At 40.8% G+C, this 12,748-nt stretch overlaps 1 protein-coding gene across 3 annotated transcripts in view; it reads left to right on the top strand.

The window, feature by feature from the left end:
* The window catches only part of TRANK1 (tetratricopeptide repeat and ankyrin repeat containing 1), an 80,035-nt gene that overhangs the window by 6,222 nt on the left and 61,065 nt on the right, over positions 1-12,748 (top strand). Inside the window, exon 1 of one of the 3 annotated variants that reach the window (XM_014548422.1) lies at positions 10,401-10,778. The exons of the other annotated variants lie outside the window; for them this stretch is intronic. The gene's annotated coding sequence lies outside the window, so the exon portion shown is untranslated. Of the gene's footprint in view, positions 1-10,400; positions 10,779-12,748 lie in introns of those variants that run through there. 3 annotated transcript variants of the gene reach the window in all.

Consider the following 12,748-nt stretch of genomic DNA (forward strand, 5'->3'; position numbering starts at 1 on the left):
TCCGGGGCGGGGGCGGGGAGGAAGGGGGAGGGGAGGCGGATGAGAGGGCTCCATTATTGGTCTACGTTACAACATGGTGTGAAGGAGAAATTTAACTTCTGTTCCAAATATCTAGCCAGTTGTACCAACTGATTCATTCCTTCTCTATCAATTTAAAAAGCCACCTTTATCATGGATGAAATTCTTTTATAGTATATATTATTTCCTTATATTCTGTTTGTTCAGTTGATCTCCCTACTCTTAATGTTAGTATTACAATTTAAAATTAGATATGTTTGAGATGCATTTTAAAATGGTAGAGAAAATGTTTCTCTTAATACTTCTCTTTTTATTAAAAATATCTTGGCTATTCTGGCTTGTTTATTCTTTTCGATGAAGTTGAGAATTCTTTCACTAATCTCCTTAAACGTTCTGTTTTCTAAGTAGAAATTTTGTTGAAAATATTAATTCATTAATATGGAGAAGATTCGACATTTTATAATAGTGAATTTGCTCAAACAGAAACATGTTGAGTATTTTTAAAAGTCAAGACTTCTTTTAAAAAAATATATTTTATTGATTTTTTACAGAGAGGAAGGGAGAGGAGAGGGATAGAGAGTCAGAAACATCGATGAGAGAGAAACATCGATCAGCTGCCTCCTGCACACCCCCTACTGGGGATATGCCCGCAACCAAAGTACATGCCCTTGACCGGAATCGAACCTGGGACCCTTGGATAGGCCGACGCTCTATCCACTGAGCCAAACCAGTTAGGGCAAGACTTTTTTTTGAGTAAAGTTGTTTTTTTAATCCATGTAAGTCTTTCAATTTTATGAGTGTTATTGGATATTCTGTTAGGAGCCCTTAAGAAAAGCTATGAGAATTTTATATATACCTATGCTTACATATTTTTTCATTAAAATTTTTATTGCCTGTTTTTTCCTTGAAAATCGGTGTCTGTCCCCTCAGGTTGAACAGATATAGGTTATTTTATTCCTGTGTTAGTTTAAGCCTATAAACATTACATTGTGAAGCTGTGTGAATATAATTAACCTTCCTAGGAGTCCTCTTCCTGCCTTTCTCCACATAGTGAAGTGTTCCACTTATGATCTGGAATTGAACAAAGAACATGTTTTTTGAAATACTGGTTGGTTTGAGAGACAAGAGTGAGTCACTCTGAGGTGAGTCAGGTCTTAATGTGAATATCCAGGGAAACAGGGCTTTAGAGTTGGCTGAATCAAAAATTCTAAACAGTTACTCAGCAGAGATAAAGCTGCAACAGCAGAATACAGCTACTTTATCCCCCTCTCAAGTAAAAAAAACAAGTTGCTTTATGAAATCATGTCAGGAAGTTTTCTTCATGCTTACTTTACAAGGTCAGTAGCAGTTTTCTTAGGTTGAACCTTGGCTTTGCAGGGCTTTGCTCTGTTGAGGGAATAAGTAGGATAGAAATGGAAGGTTCTGTGTTTATGGGGGAAGCTATGGAGCAATGACCTAGTTTCTCATTGTACTACTGCGAGCACTAAGATGCTTGGGGGAGATGTGACTGAGTTCACTCAGCACGACCTGTGGCCCCACATTCTATCCAAAATATGCTGCAGAAGTAATTCCAAGAGAACTTGTAACCCTGATTGCAGATATTATTAATCTCTGTGTGTTAGATATTGTGTGGGCTAGAAAAATGGCACGATGCTCAGTGGTGGGCATAGGGTAATGCAAGAAAGGTGGGGCTATCCAGTCCCTGGGCAGAGATGCCGCACACCAAGATTTGGGGCAACAGCCCTCACATCTACCACTCTCACACAATAAAGGCTACGTCTTTCACCGAGTAGAAGGTCATATTTCAGATGTTGCACCGAGGTTACTATTCTGTCTGGGACTTTATTCTCCAATAGAACTTTCTCAGGGCTGGTGATATTCTATATCTGTCAAGTATGGCAGCCACATGTGACTACTGAGCACTTGAAATGTGGCGGGAGTGACTGAGGACCTGAAGCTTTCCACTGAGTTTAGTTTTAGTTATTTTATTTATTTTTAAATATGTTTTTATTGATTTTTTTTTTTTTGGACAGAGAGATAGAAACATCAATGATGAGAGAGAAACATTGATTGGCTGCTTCCCGCATACTCCCCACTGGGGATCGAGCCCACAACCCAGGCATATGCCCTGACAAGGAATCAAACTGGTGACCTCTTGGTTCATGGGTCAACATTCAACCACTGAGCCACATCGGCCGAGCAGTTTCAGTCATTTTAGATTAAAATGTAAATAGCCACATGCATAAGGCAGGCCTCAAGATTGTCTCAAACCAGTGGCTCCCACGTCTTGTCCTGTGATTCCCTGGGCTCTGGCCTCTTCCATTTGGTGTTGGCTTCATCCTCGGGCTGAAGTTCGGGGCTGCACATCTGCACGTGCGGTGTTGAGATTCACAGCCACACTTCTACACTGGCCGGTGCCTCAAATGGCAGACAGATTTGCTTCTGGAAGCTTATTCAGAAGAGTGAGAAAAATGTTCCCAGAAGCCTCTAACAAACATCTCTGTAAGTTTCAAGGGCCAAAATTGAGTCCCACACCCAGTCCTGAACCAGTCCCTGGCAGGGAGATAGGATTTGCTCATCAGACCCTCAGGAACTAGGGCTGGGATGGGCTTCCCATAAGGACAATAGCTCTGAGGGGAAGGAGTGGTAACAGAAACACAACTGGGGTTCAGTTAGGCAGGTGTGGCTACTTTGAAGGCCCCAGGACGGTTCACCTTAGCCAAATGGGTAGTGTCTGAGCTTTCTGAGTTATAAACACCACTAATTGATATTTAGGACCAACTTTCAAGTTTCTGCCATAAAAGTTTAACCTGATTTTAGTTTTTACAGTGACACCATGCTATCATACTAGAATCCAATGAACTCTCATTAGCCACTTACTTTAGAAAATGTATTTCCTGAGCTTGTTATCATTTGTGTGCTGTTTAGTTGAGTAATGGTTGTTGGGTGTCCAGGCCAGAGTCCACTCCTCTCCCTGCTGCCAAGTAGTGATATTATTGATTAAATAATGAGCTAAAGTGGGTCTGGCATGTGGTCATCTATGGTTACTTATTAAAAACAAAACAAATAACCCTTTACTTTTAAATTGGGTCTTTTGGCACTCCATAAGAGCGGACATTCATGTGGCTTTATGTAAAAGCACACATCATTAGTCATCAGGAAAGTGATAATTAAAACCACAATGAGATACCACATTGGTTAAAATTAAAAAGACTGATAATACCTACTATTGACAAATGTTAGCAGTTTATACTCCCAACACACTGCTATTGAGAGTAAAACTGGTAGTATCTACAAAAACTATATAGTACCCTGTGACCCAGCGATTCTATCCCTGGGTTATGTACTCAAAAGAAATGCAGACATATTCATTGGAAGACATATGCAAAAATGTTTATAACAACTTTATTCATAATTACCTCAAACTGGAAACAACCTAACATCCATCAGTGGAATGGATAAATTCTAGTATAAATCATGCAATGAAACACGGCACAGCAACAAGATAAATCAACTACTGATACGTGGTACACACAGTAACATTAGTGATTCTTACACATACAATGTTTAAGGAAAGAAACCAGGCTCAAGAATTGCCAGTGTGACTGCAAGGTTCAGGAACAGATAAACCTAATCAATAGTTTAGAGATCAAAATAGTGGTGAAGTTATGTTTACAGGAGACAGGGGCAAGAGGGAACCTTCTGGAAGCTGACAATGTGCTGTATATTGACTTGGATGGGGGTTACATGGGTTAATAATTCACTGATCTGAGCACCCAAGATTAGTGTTTGTAACGCACATTACTATATTTTACTTCAATGACAATGTTAAAATAAATAAATTTGGCCTTTCCAAGGAAATGGGTTAGGACATCCCTATTACATATATCTTTTCATTATATGCAACTAGTGACCTGGTGCACGGATTCATGCACATTGAAAATAAATTAATTAGAAGATGCCTGGTGGGGTGGGGTGGGACTGGGCGAGATGGGCCGGGCACGCCCCGGAGCCAACCTCCATGGTCCCTCCCCAGCATCTGTGGAGGGAGCGGGGTCCCTCTGGCAGGTGGAGTCCTTTGGCCTGGCCTGCAGGGATCAGGCCAAAACTGGCTCTCTGACATCCCCCGAGGGGTCCCAGAGTGTGAGAGAGCACTCTGCAAAGTTGCTGTTGTACAGGGTGTGGAACACAAACGCAAGTGTGCAGTAAACCAGATTCGAGGCCAACAGTGCCCCAGTAACAGCATAACCCATGCCGAAGGTGGAATCACGCATCCCTGCGAGGAATTGGGCTCTCTCCTCTCTGGTTTTGGGGTGCATCACCTGAGAACTGCCACTGCCTAGTTACTGCAGCTTGGCAGCTCCTGCATTGAGCGTCTGCCCCCTGGTGGTCAGTGCACATCATAGCTACTGGTTGGATGGTAGGAGGGACACTTAGCATATTAGCCTTTTATATATAGATAGATTGTAATTGTTGATGCATATTGTCAGACAATTTGACTATAAGCCCAAATACATTATTTGCATAATGTAGGTTTTTGGTTTTTTTTTTTATGATCATAGAAATTACCTTTGAGTACTGCCAACCACATACATGTGATGCCTTCTGGATGATGTTTCCTCCCAGCTTTATGGAGGTGTAATTGGCAAAGAAAATAATAAGATATTTAAAGTGTATAGTATGATGATTTGATATATGTATATGTTGAGAAAGGATTCGGAGGATTTTTTAAAAAGGGATTTTTCTTATTGCCGTGGCCGGTGTGAGCATCAGCCCAAGCATCGAAGGGTCTCAGATTTGATTCCCGGTCAAGGGCATGTACTTGGGTTGCAGGTTTGATTCTTAGCCCAGTCGGGATGCGTGTGGGAGGCAACCAATTGATGTGTCCCTCTCACATTGATGTTTCTCTCTCTCTCTCTCCCTCCCTCCCTTCCTCCTTCCTTCCCTCCCTCCCTCCCTCCCTTCTACTCTATCTAAAATCAATGGAAAAATATCCTCCAGTGAGGATTAACAACAAAAAAAGTTTTATTTTTTATTTTTCAATTACAGTTGACATACAATATTATAGTAGTTTCAGGTGTACAATGTAGTGATTGACATTTCTATGACTTATGAAGTGATCACCCTGATTGGGGGATGGGTTTTGATTGCTGTCATTACCGTGGGGCCAGCACATTAGCCTGGCTTTGTCAGTTAGCATCTTGGCCGCCTTCCCCTTGCTGGCTGTGCATGTAAATCTGTACTACCATGAGACAGGAGGTTTGGGTACACTACCATATTTTGGGTATTTTGGCATATAGCATAGTATACATAGGAAAAAATATTTTTTCTGTCAAACTTGGAGTAGAAATAACATGTTTGGAAAATATTCTTTTACACTGGTGTATTCGTGTTTCATTTTCTTCCTTTCTGGGTTTTTGGTTTGTTTTTACTTTTATTTGTTTATCTTTTTGTTAATCCTCACCCGAGAATATTTTCTCCATTGATTTTTAGAGAGAGTGGAAAGGAAGGGGAGAGACACAGAGAGAGAAGCATTGATGTGATGGGGCTGGGGATTGAGCCTACAACCAAGGTACATGCCCTTGACCGGAATCGAACCTGAGACTCTTCAGTCCGAGGGCTGGTGCTCTGACCACTGACCAAAACCCATAGGGCTGTTTTTAATTTTTTTTCTTTAATAATATTTTATTTTATTTTTGTTGTTGTTAATCTTCACCTGAGGATATTTTTCCATTGATTTTTAGAGAGTGGAAGGGAGAGGGAGAGACAGAGAAACATTGATGTGAGAGAGACACATCGATTGGTTGCCTCTTGCATGCACCTGGACCAAGGTCGGGGAAACCTGCAACCAAGGTACGTGCCCTTGACTGGAACTGAATCCGGGACCCTTCAGTCCGTGGGCCGACGCTCTATCTACTGAGCCAAACTGGCTAGGGCCATTGTTTTCTTTTTGAATCAGTGTCAAGAAGCGAGTCAGAATGTTTGGCCTGTGGCCGAGAGCTCAGGGCCTCTGCAGATAAGAATGTGTTGACTACAACGCCAGCATAACACGTGACAGCGCTCTTCCCGGAGGGAGGAAGCCGGAGGCCAGAGCTTGGACCCGCAACCAAGGTATGTGCCCTTGACCGGAATTGAACCTGGGACCCTTCAGTCCGCAGGCTGACGCTCTATCCACTGAGCCAAACTGGTTAGGGCTGTTTTTACTTTTTAAAAATTTTAATTGTGACCCTGGCCGGGTTGCTTGGTTGGTTGGAACATCTCCCTGTGCACTGAAAGGTTGCAGGTTCGATTCCAACTCAGGGCACATACCTAGATTGTGGGTTTGATCCCTGGTCAGGGTTCCTGGGAGGGAGGGGCAACCGATGGATGTTTTTTTGTCACATCATTGTTTCTCTTATTCTCTCTCTCTTCTTTTCTTTCTAAAAATAAGTCAATAAAAAATATATCCTCAGGTGAGGATTAAAACATTTTTAAATTGTGTCAAAAAACACATAACATAAAAGTTACCATCCTAGCTATTTTAAGTGTACAGTAATGTTAAGTGTGTTCACATCTGTTGAGCAACAGATTTCCAGAACTTGCAAAACGGAAACTTGAAGTCATCAAACAATGACTCTGCCTCCACCCCCAGCCCCTGGCAGCCACCTGCTTTCTGTAGATGGCAACAGTTCTACTTTCTGTCTCTGTGAATTTCACTGTTCTAGGTACTTCATGCAAGTGGAATCAGACAGTATTTGTCGGTTTATTTCTGGCTTATTTCACTTAGTATATGCCCTCCAGGTTCATCCATGTTGGTAGCATGTGTCAGAATTTCCTTCCTTTTTAGGGCAGGATCCTGTTGTCTGTATATACCACATTTTGTTTATCCATTCATCCATAGATGGATCTTTTGTTTACTTTTAACATTTTTTTATTCCTCAGTTTCCATTAGGGCAGTGATTCTTAACTATTTTTTTTTTCATTTTAGCCACACTCCAACCTTATAAGCTTTTTTTTGCTAATATAGCTCTCTACCCACATGAAATTTTAACACTGCAGTTATGCACATTGTTATCTATTTGTGCATTTACATTACACACACACACACACACACACACACACACACACTCACACATATACTTATACATACACATATATATTCTTTGTACATAAAAAGAATAAAAAAATTCACTCCTCAACCTTTTGGGGGATGAATAGTTCCCTTGAGAGTGCGTGCTATAAGGAAAATTACTTCCAGAATAATGTAAATGGAGCCAGCCCCAAATTTCCTAAGTATCCTGATAATGAAAGAAATGGCGCTTGAAGAAAATTTTAAACTCACCTCTGGTCTCTCATCTCCAGCTAACTCTTCAACCTCCTCCATTGTGTGTCCTACCCCTTAAACAGACAGACAAACAAACAGAAAAGGGCAGCATCCTGACTTTGGTTTGGTGGCAGTAGAGAAATAGCCTTTCCAGTCCTGGTGTAGGGATGGCTTCCTCTGTTCTAGAGGGGAGAATGGCTCTCTGTATCCGACACTGCCCTCAACCCTACCCTGCAACTGCCGCTGTTGCTGGAACACTAAGGGGTTCATGATGCTACATTGGCTCACAGGATATATTTTTCTATGGAATATAGTTCTACTTGGTACATCCTGACAGTCACAAGTGATCGTGCTCAGGCTCTCATGTATTTCCCCCAATTATTTACTTCATAGAGCATATACTTTACCCCATTAGATGCAAGGCACCAGAATGGTTATTCTCAGAGGCTAGGCCAGCCGTGGGCAAACTACGGCCCGTCCAGCCCATTTGAAATGAATAAAACTAAAAAAAAAAAGACCGTACCCTTTTATGTAATGATGTTTACTTTGAATTTATATTAGTTCACACAAACACTCCATCCATGCTTTTGTTCCGGCCCTCCGGTCCAGTTTAAGAACCCATTGTGGCCCTCGAGTCAAAAAGTTTGCCCACCCCTGGCTAGGCTGTGCGTGTGTGTGTAAAAGTTCAATATTATATGCATTTATTTTTGAAACCAAAGCTCCTATTTCTGTAATGCAAAGTAAAGTTTGACTAAAAGCTTTGGGGTTGATTTTTCCTGCCCTCTACTCTCATGTAGTCCCATCAGTAACTCTTACTGACTCCGTGTCCTGTATTTGTTTTACAGTGGCCTGTTTCTCTCCATCTGGCCGGCAGCCAGTATAAGCCAGTTCTTGTTAATCCCAGCTTAAAACCCTCTAGTGCTGTACTGTCCGGTAAGGTAGCCACCAGTCACATGTGGCTATGTAAATTAAAGTTAGTTAAAAAATTAAGTAAAATGAAGAATTTAGTTCTTTAGTCGCAGTAGCCGTATTTTAAATGTTTAATAGCCACAGTGGCTAGTGACTTCCATATTGGATAGTACAGAATAGATCATTTCCATCATCACAGAACGTTGTCAGGGACAGGGCTGCTTTCCCAGTTGCATTTAAGATGAATTCCAAGACCTTCTGATGTCCCTCAAGATCTCAGCTCATCTATCTAATGGAGCCCTTACTACTCTTCCAGCCTCACTTCTGTTCCCCACCCACCTGACAGTTCTTGAACTGTGAAGCTCAGAGCCTTTGCATATACTGTTCTCCTTGCTTGGACACCTACCCATACTATTCACTGGACTAATGACCGATTTTCAGGATCTTAGCTTAACTATCACTTCTAAGAAACCTGCCTTCCTCCTACAGTTTAGGTTATATTCTCATTTTACATGCTTCCTTAAACCCTCTACTTTTCTTTTTACGAAGGAAAATCTGTTAACTATAATACATGTGTGATTATTTATTTAATGTTCATTTCCCTAATAGATAGTAAGCTTCTCAAAGATGGGTTGTCCTTTCTCAGTCAACCCTCCTGTCCCCCCAGTGCCTAGCACAGGATAGATCAGTGATGGTGAACCTGTGACATGCGTGTCAGAGGTGACACGTGAACTCATTTTTTTGGTTGATTTTTCTTTGTTAAATGGCATTTAAATATATAAAATAAATATCTAAAATATAAATCTTTGTTTTACTATGGTTGCAAATATCAAAAAATTTCTATATGTGATACGGCACCAGAGTTAAGTTAGGGTTTTTCAAAATGCTGACACCCCGAGCTCAAAAGGTTCGCCATCACTGGGATAGATGCTATGTCAATATTAAAATTGGAGTATTCTGAGGTACCTGTGTATTGAGTGAGTGTGAAAATTTCATCAAAAGAGGCATCGATTTAAAACCAGTCAAGAGACCCTGCCTGGTAGACCATTATTTATTATATTTACTTTTTGCTGGGAATATGAGTTTTAGGATGTAAATTTTACAAGGGCATTTCAGAGCCGGACTTGTCAACTGGTTTTAGCATCACCAACTTGACTTTGCTTTTCTGTGTGGTTGGGGGTTAATGAGACTATAAGTTGGGGCAGAATAATTTAAAGGTGTTGGATGAAGGAGAGTGGGTGGACTGGGACAGCCCTAGGTTTATGACAGGCTGGTGAAACAGCTGAGGTGGTGTGGCAGGATGATCTGTTTTTTCTTGTTCTATTTTGATACCCAAGTAGAAAAGTCTTGGGCCTAATGCTTCAGACTTTTCCTGAGGCCTTTTTAAGGATTTTGAGTAAGTTTCTTAAGAAAATCCCTACTCTTCTCCTCCTGCATTTATCCCCTTCCCTCCAAGAAAAAAAAAAAGAAAAGAAAGAAAAACAATGAAAACACATTGGAGTCCCCAGAATGAGTCTGACTTTGGATTCTTATCCTGGCTGACTTCCTGTGGGGAGTAAGGAGTCAGCTTTGAGAATTGTTTTCTCAGGTCTCAGTTTGGAACTGTCTCTCCCCCTAGCATTCCAGAGTTGATCTTGGATCACTGACTGCATTTAGGGTCTTTTGAAAGGATTTTATTAAAAAAAAACAAAAAACCACCAAAAACCAAAAAAGGAAACTAATTTGCTTTCAAGATTTTCAAGTAGTACCCAGATCAGGTATGAAGGTAAAGCCCTCTGCTGCCCATTTCAGCTGCCCGCGAGCCCACTCCCTTTGGTAGTTTTTGCTCTATTCCTATAAGTTAGTTACACAATTTCATGCGCATACACACAATGACTAATAAAAACCACAATGACCTGGATCTGTTTTCCTTGAAACGTACTTGTTTCAAAGTCTGCTTGGTGCATCTGTATTTTTCTTGCTTCTGCTTCCTTGGGTGTAGCTAGGCAGCCCAAGACACCTCCCAACAGCTGGACCTTGAGTTCTCTTAGGGATGTACTGAAACTGCTAAAAGCCAATGTGGCAGCTGTGAAACCTGCAGCTGTGAAACCGTCTCTATTTATCTTTTATTTTTGCATCATTATCAAAACCAAAAGGGCAGAGGAGTGAGTGCTCAGTGCTGGGCAGAATATCACATACCGTAGTGATTTGACTGGGTGCTGGCCTTTGGCCTCTGTCTTGGCCCTTCAGAATGTAGTTGAACCAGTCAGGCCATCTGGGTTTGATTCCAGCTCTACCACTTTCTGTGTGACCATGGTAAGTAGCTTAACCTCTCTTTGCCTCATTTCCCCTATATGTCAAATGGGGATACAATCATACCTATTTCATGGGGCTTCTTGTAAGAAGAAAATGACTCGGTGATGTAAAGTCTGTAGTTGGTGCTCAAGCGTATTGTCATTTTGTTAAATTATTATCACTTGCATTTAATAATTTCATCTTATAAATAGACCACCCAGTTGTTAAAAAAAAATGGACTCAACAATGGAGCCTTCTGTGTTCTAAGGCAGAGGTAAAGAGCATTCTTCCCTATAATGAGAATGTAACTGGCAAATCTTACTTAGAAGTGAAAAGCCTTCTGGGTTGGCAATTCACTTTCCCCTATGACGTGATGGTACCAAGAAAAAGCAGAAATATAAGCACATGAAAACATGTGATGTTTGCCAACATAACAGTAAGAGCTCACTCTTGGTTTCTAGAGGAGTATAACCCCCCCCCCAATTCTGACGTGAATAATTTTCATTATAGTTGTAAGCACAGAGAAAATATTTTTGTGTTTGAATTCTTCAGTTAAGCCCTTAAAAAATCTTGTTTTGATAACATTGATTAAATGTTACTTAAAATAGTAAATAAAATGGCATGATATTGGTGTAAAAACAGGTATATAGATCAATGGAACAGAATAGTAAGCCCAGAAATAAGCCATGCCTATCGGGTCAATTAATGTATGACAAAGGAGCCAAGATATACACTGGGGGGAAGGATAGTCCCTTCAATAAATGATGCTGGGAAAACTGGACAGCCACATGCAAAAGAATGAAACTCAACCACTCTCTTACACCATACACAAAAATTAACTCAAAGTGGATTAAAGTCTTCAATATAAGAGCTGAAACCATAAAATTCCTAGAAGGAAACAGCCAGTCAGCTTCTTTAAGTAGTTCTTGGTGATGAGCATTTGAACCTGATACCAGAAAGGAAAGCAACAAAAGCAAATAAGTCAATCAATGGAACTAGATCATGCTACAAAGGGTCTGTACAGCAAAGAAAACCATCAACGACCTTCTGAATGGGAGAAAGTATTTGCAAATCATATATCTGATAAGGGGCAAATATCCAAAATGTATAAAGAACTCAAAGCAGAAAAAACAAATAATCTGATTAAAAATGGACAGACGATCTGAATTGATATTTCTTCCAAAGAAGACATATGGACAGTCAGTTACATGAAAAGATGCTCAACATCACTAATCATCAGGGAAATGCAAATCAAAACCACAGTAAGCTATCACCTGTTAGAATGGCTATTATCAAAAAGACAAGAAATAAGTGCTGGTGAGCACATAGAGAAAAGGGAACCCTCGTGCACTGTTGGTGGGAATATAAATTGGTGCCGCCCCTATGAAAAACAGTATGGAGGGTCCTCAAAAAATTAAAATAAACTACCATATGATCCAGCAATTCCACTTTTGATTATTTATCCAAAGAAAACAAAAACACCAACTTGAAAAGGTGTATGCATCCCCCTGTTCATTGCAGTTATTTATAGTAGCCAAGAGAGAAACAGCGTAAATGTCCATCAGTGGATGAATGGGTAAAGAATACTATTCAGCTATAAAAAAGAAGGAAATCTTGAAGTTTGCAACATGGATGGACCTCAGAGTGAAGTAAATCAGACAGAGAAAAACAAATACTATATAATCTCTCTTAGATGTGGAATCTAAAATCAACCAACCAACCACAAACCAACCCAAGCTTATAGAAAACAAATTGGTAGTTGCCAGAGGTGGGGATTGGGAAAAATGGATGAAGGGGGTATGAATTTATAAAAAGTTAAATGTAGACTAGCCACATGGGGCCAGGGGCTTCTATATTGGACAGCACAGATCTAGAACAATTTGCGAGGGGGCGGGGGTTCTATTGAGCTAAACTCACTCTGTGCATAACTTAGAGTTACACTATCTCATTTAACCCTTAAATCAACCCTGTTTTGCTGACGAAAAAAGTGAAGCTCAGAGGAGTCAGGGAATGTGCCCATAGTTTCACAGCTAGGAAATGGCTGAGTGGGAACCACGTGGGATGCTGTTACCACTATGAGATGAAGCCGAAGCACAGGCCGGACCAGGTTAAAGACTTTGGATATCAGAGAGTTTCCTCCCCAGTTGACCAACTAAAAAGTAGAGAACCGTACTCCACTGCCAAGGACACTGATGTTGGGAAGCACATACCTGGCCCCATCTGGGTGTCATGGAACTCACAGGC

This window comes from Myotis brandtii, unplaced genomic scaffold (genome assembly GCF_000412655.1).
Source record: "Myotis brandtii unplaced genomic scaffold, ASM41265v1 scaffold506, whole genome shotgun sequence".
Lineage (NCBI taxonomy): Eukaryota > Metazoa > Chordata > Mammalia > Chiroptera > Vespertilionidae > Myotis > Myotis brandtii.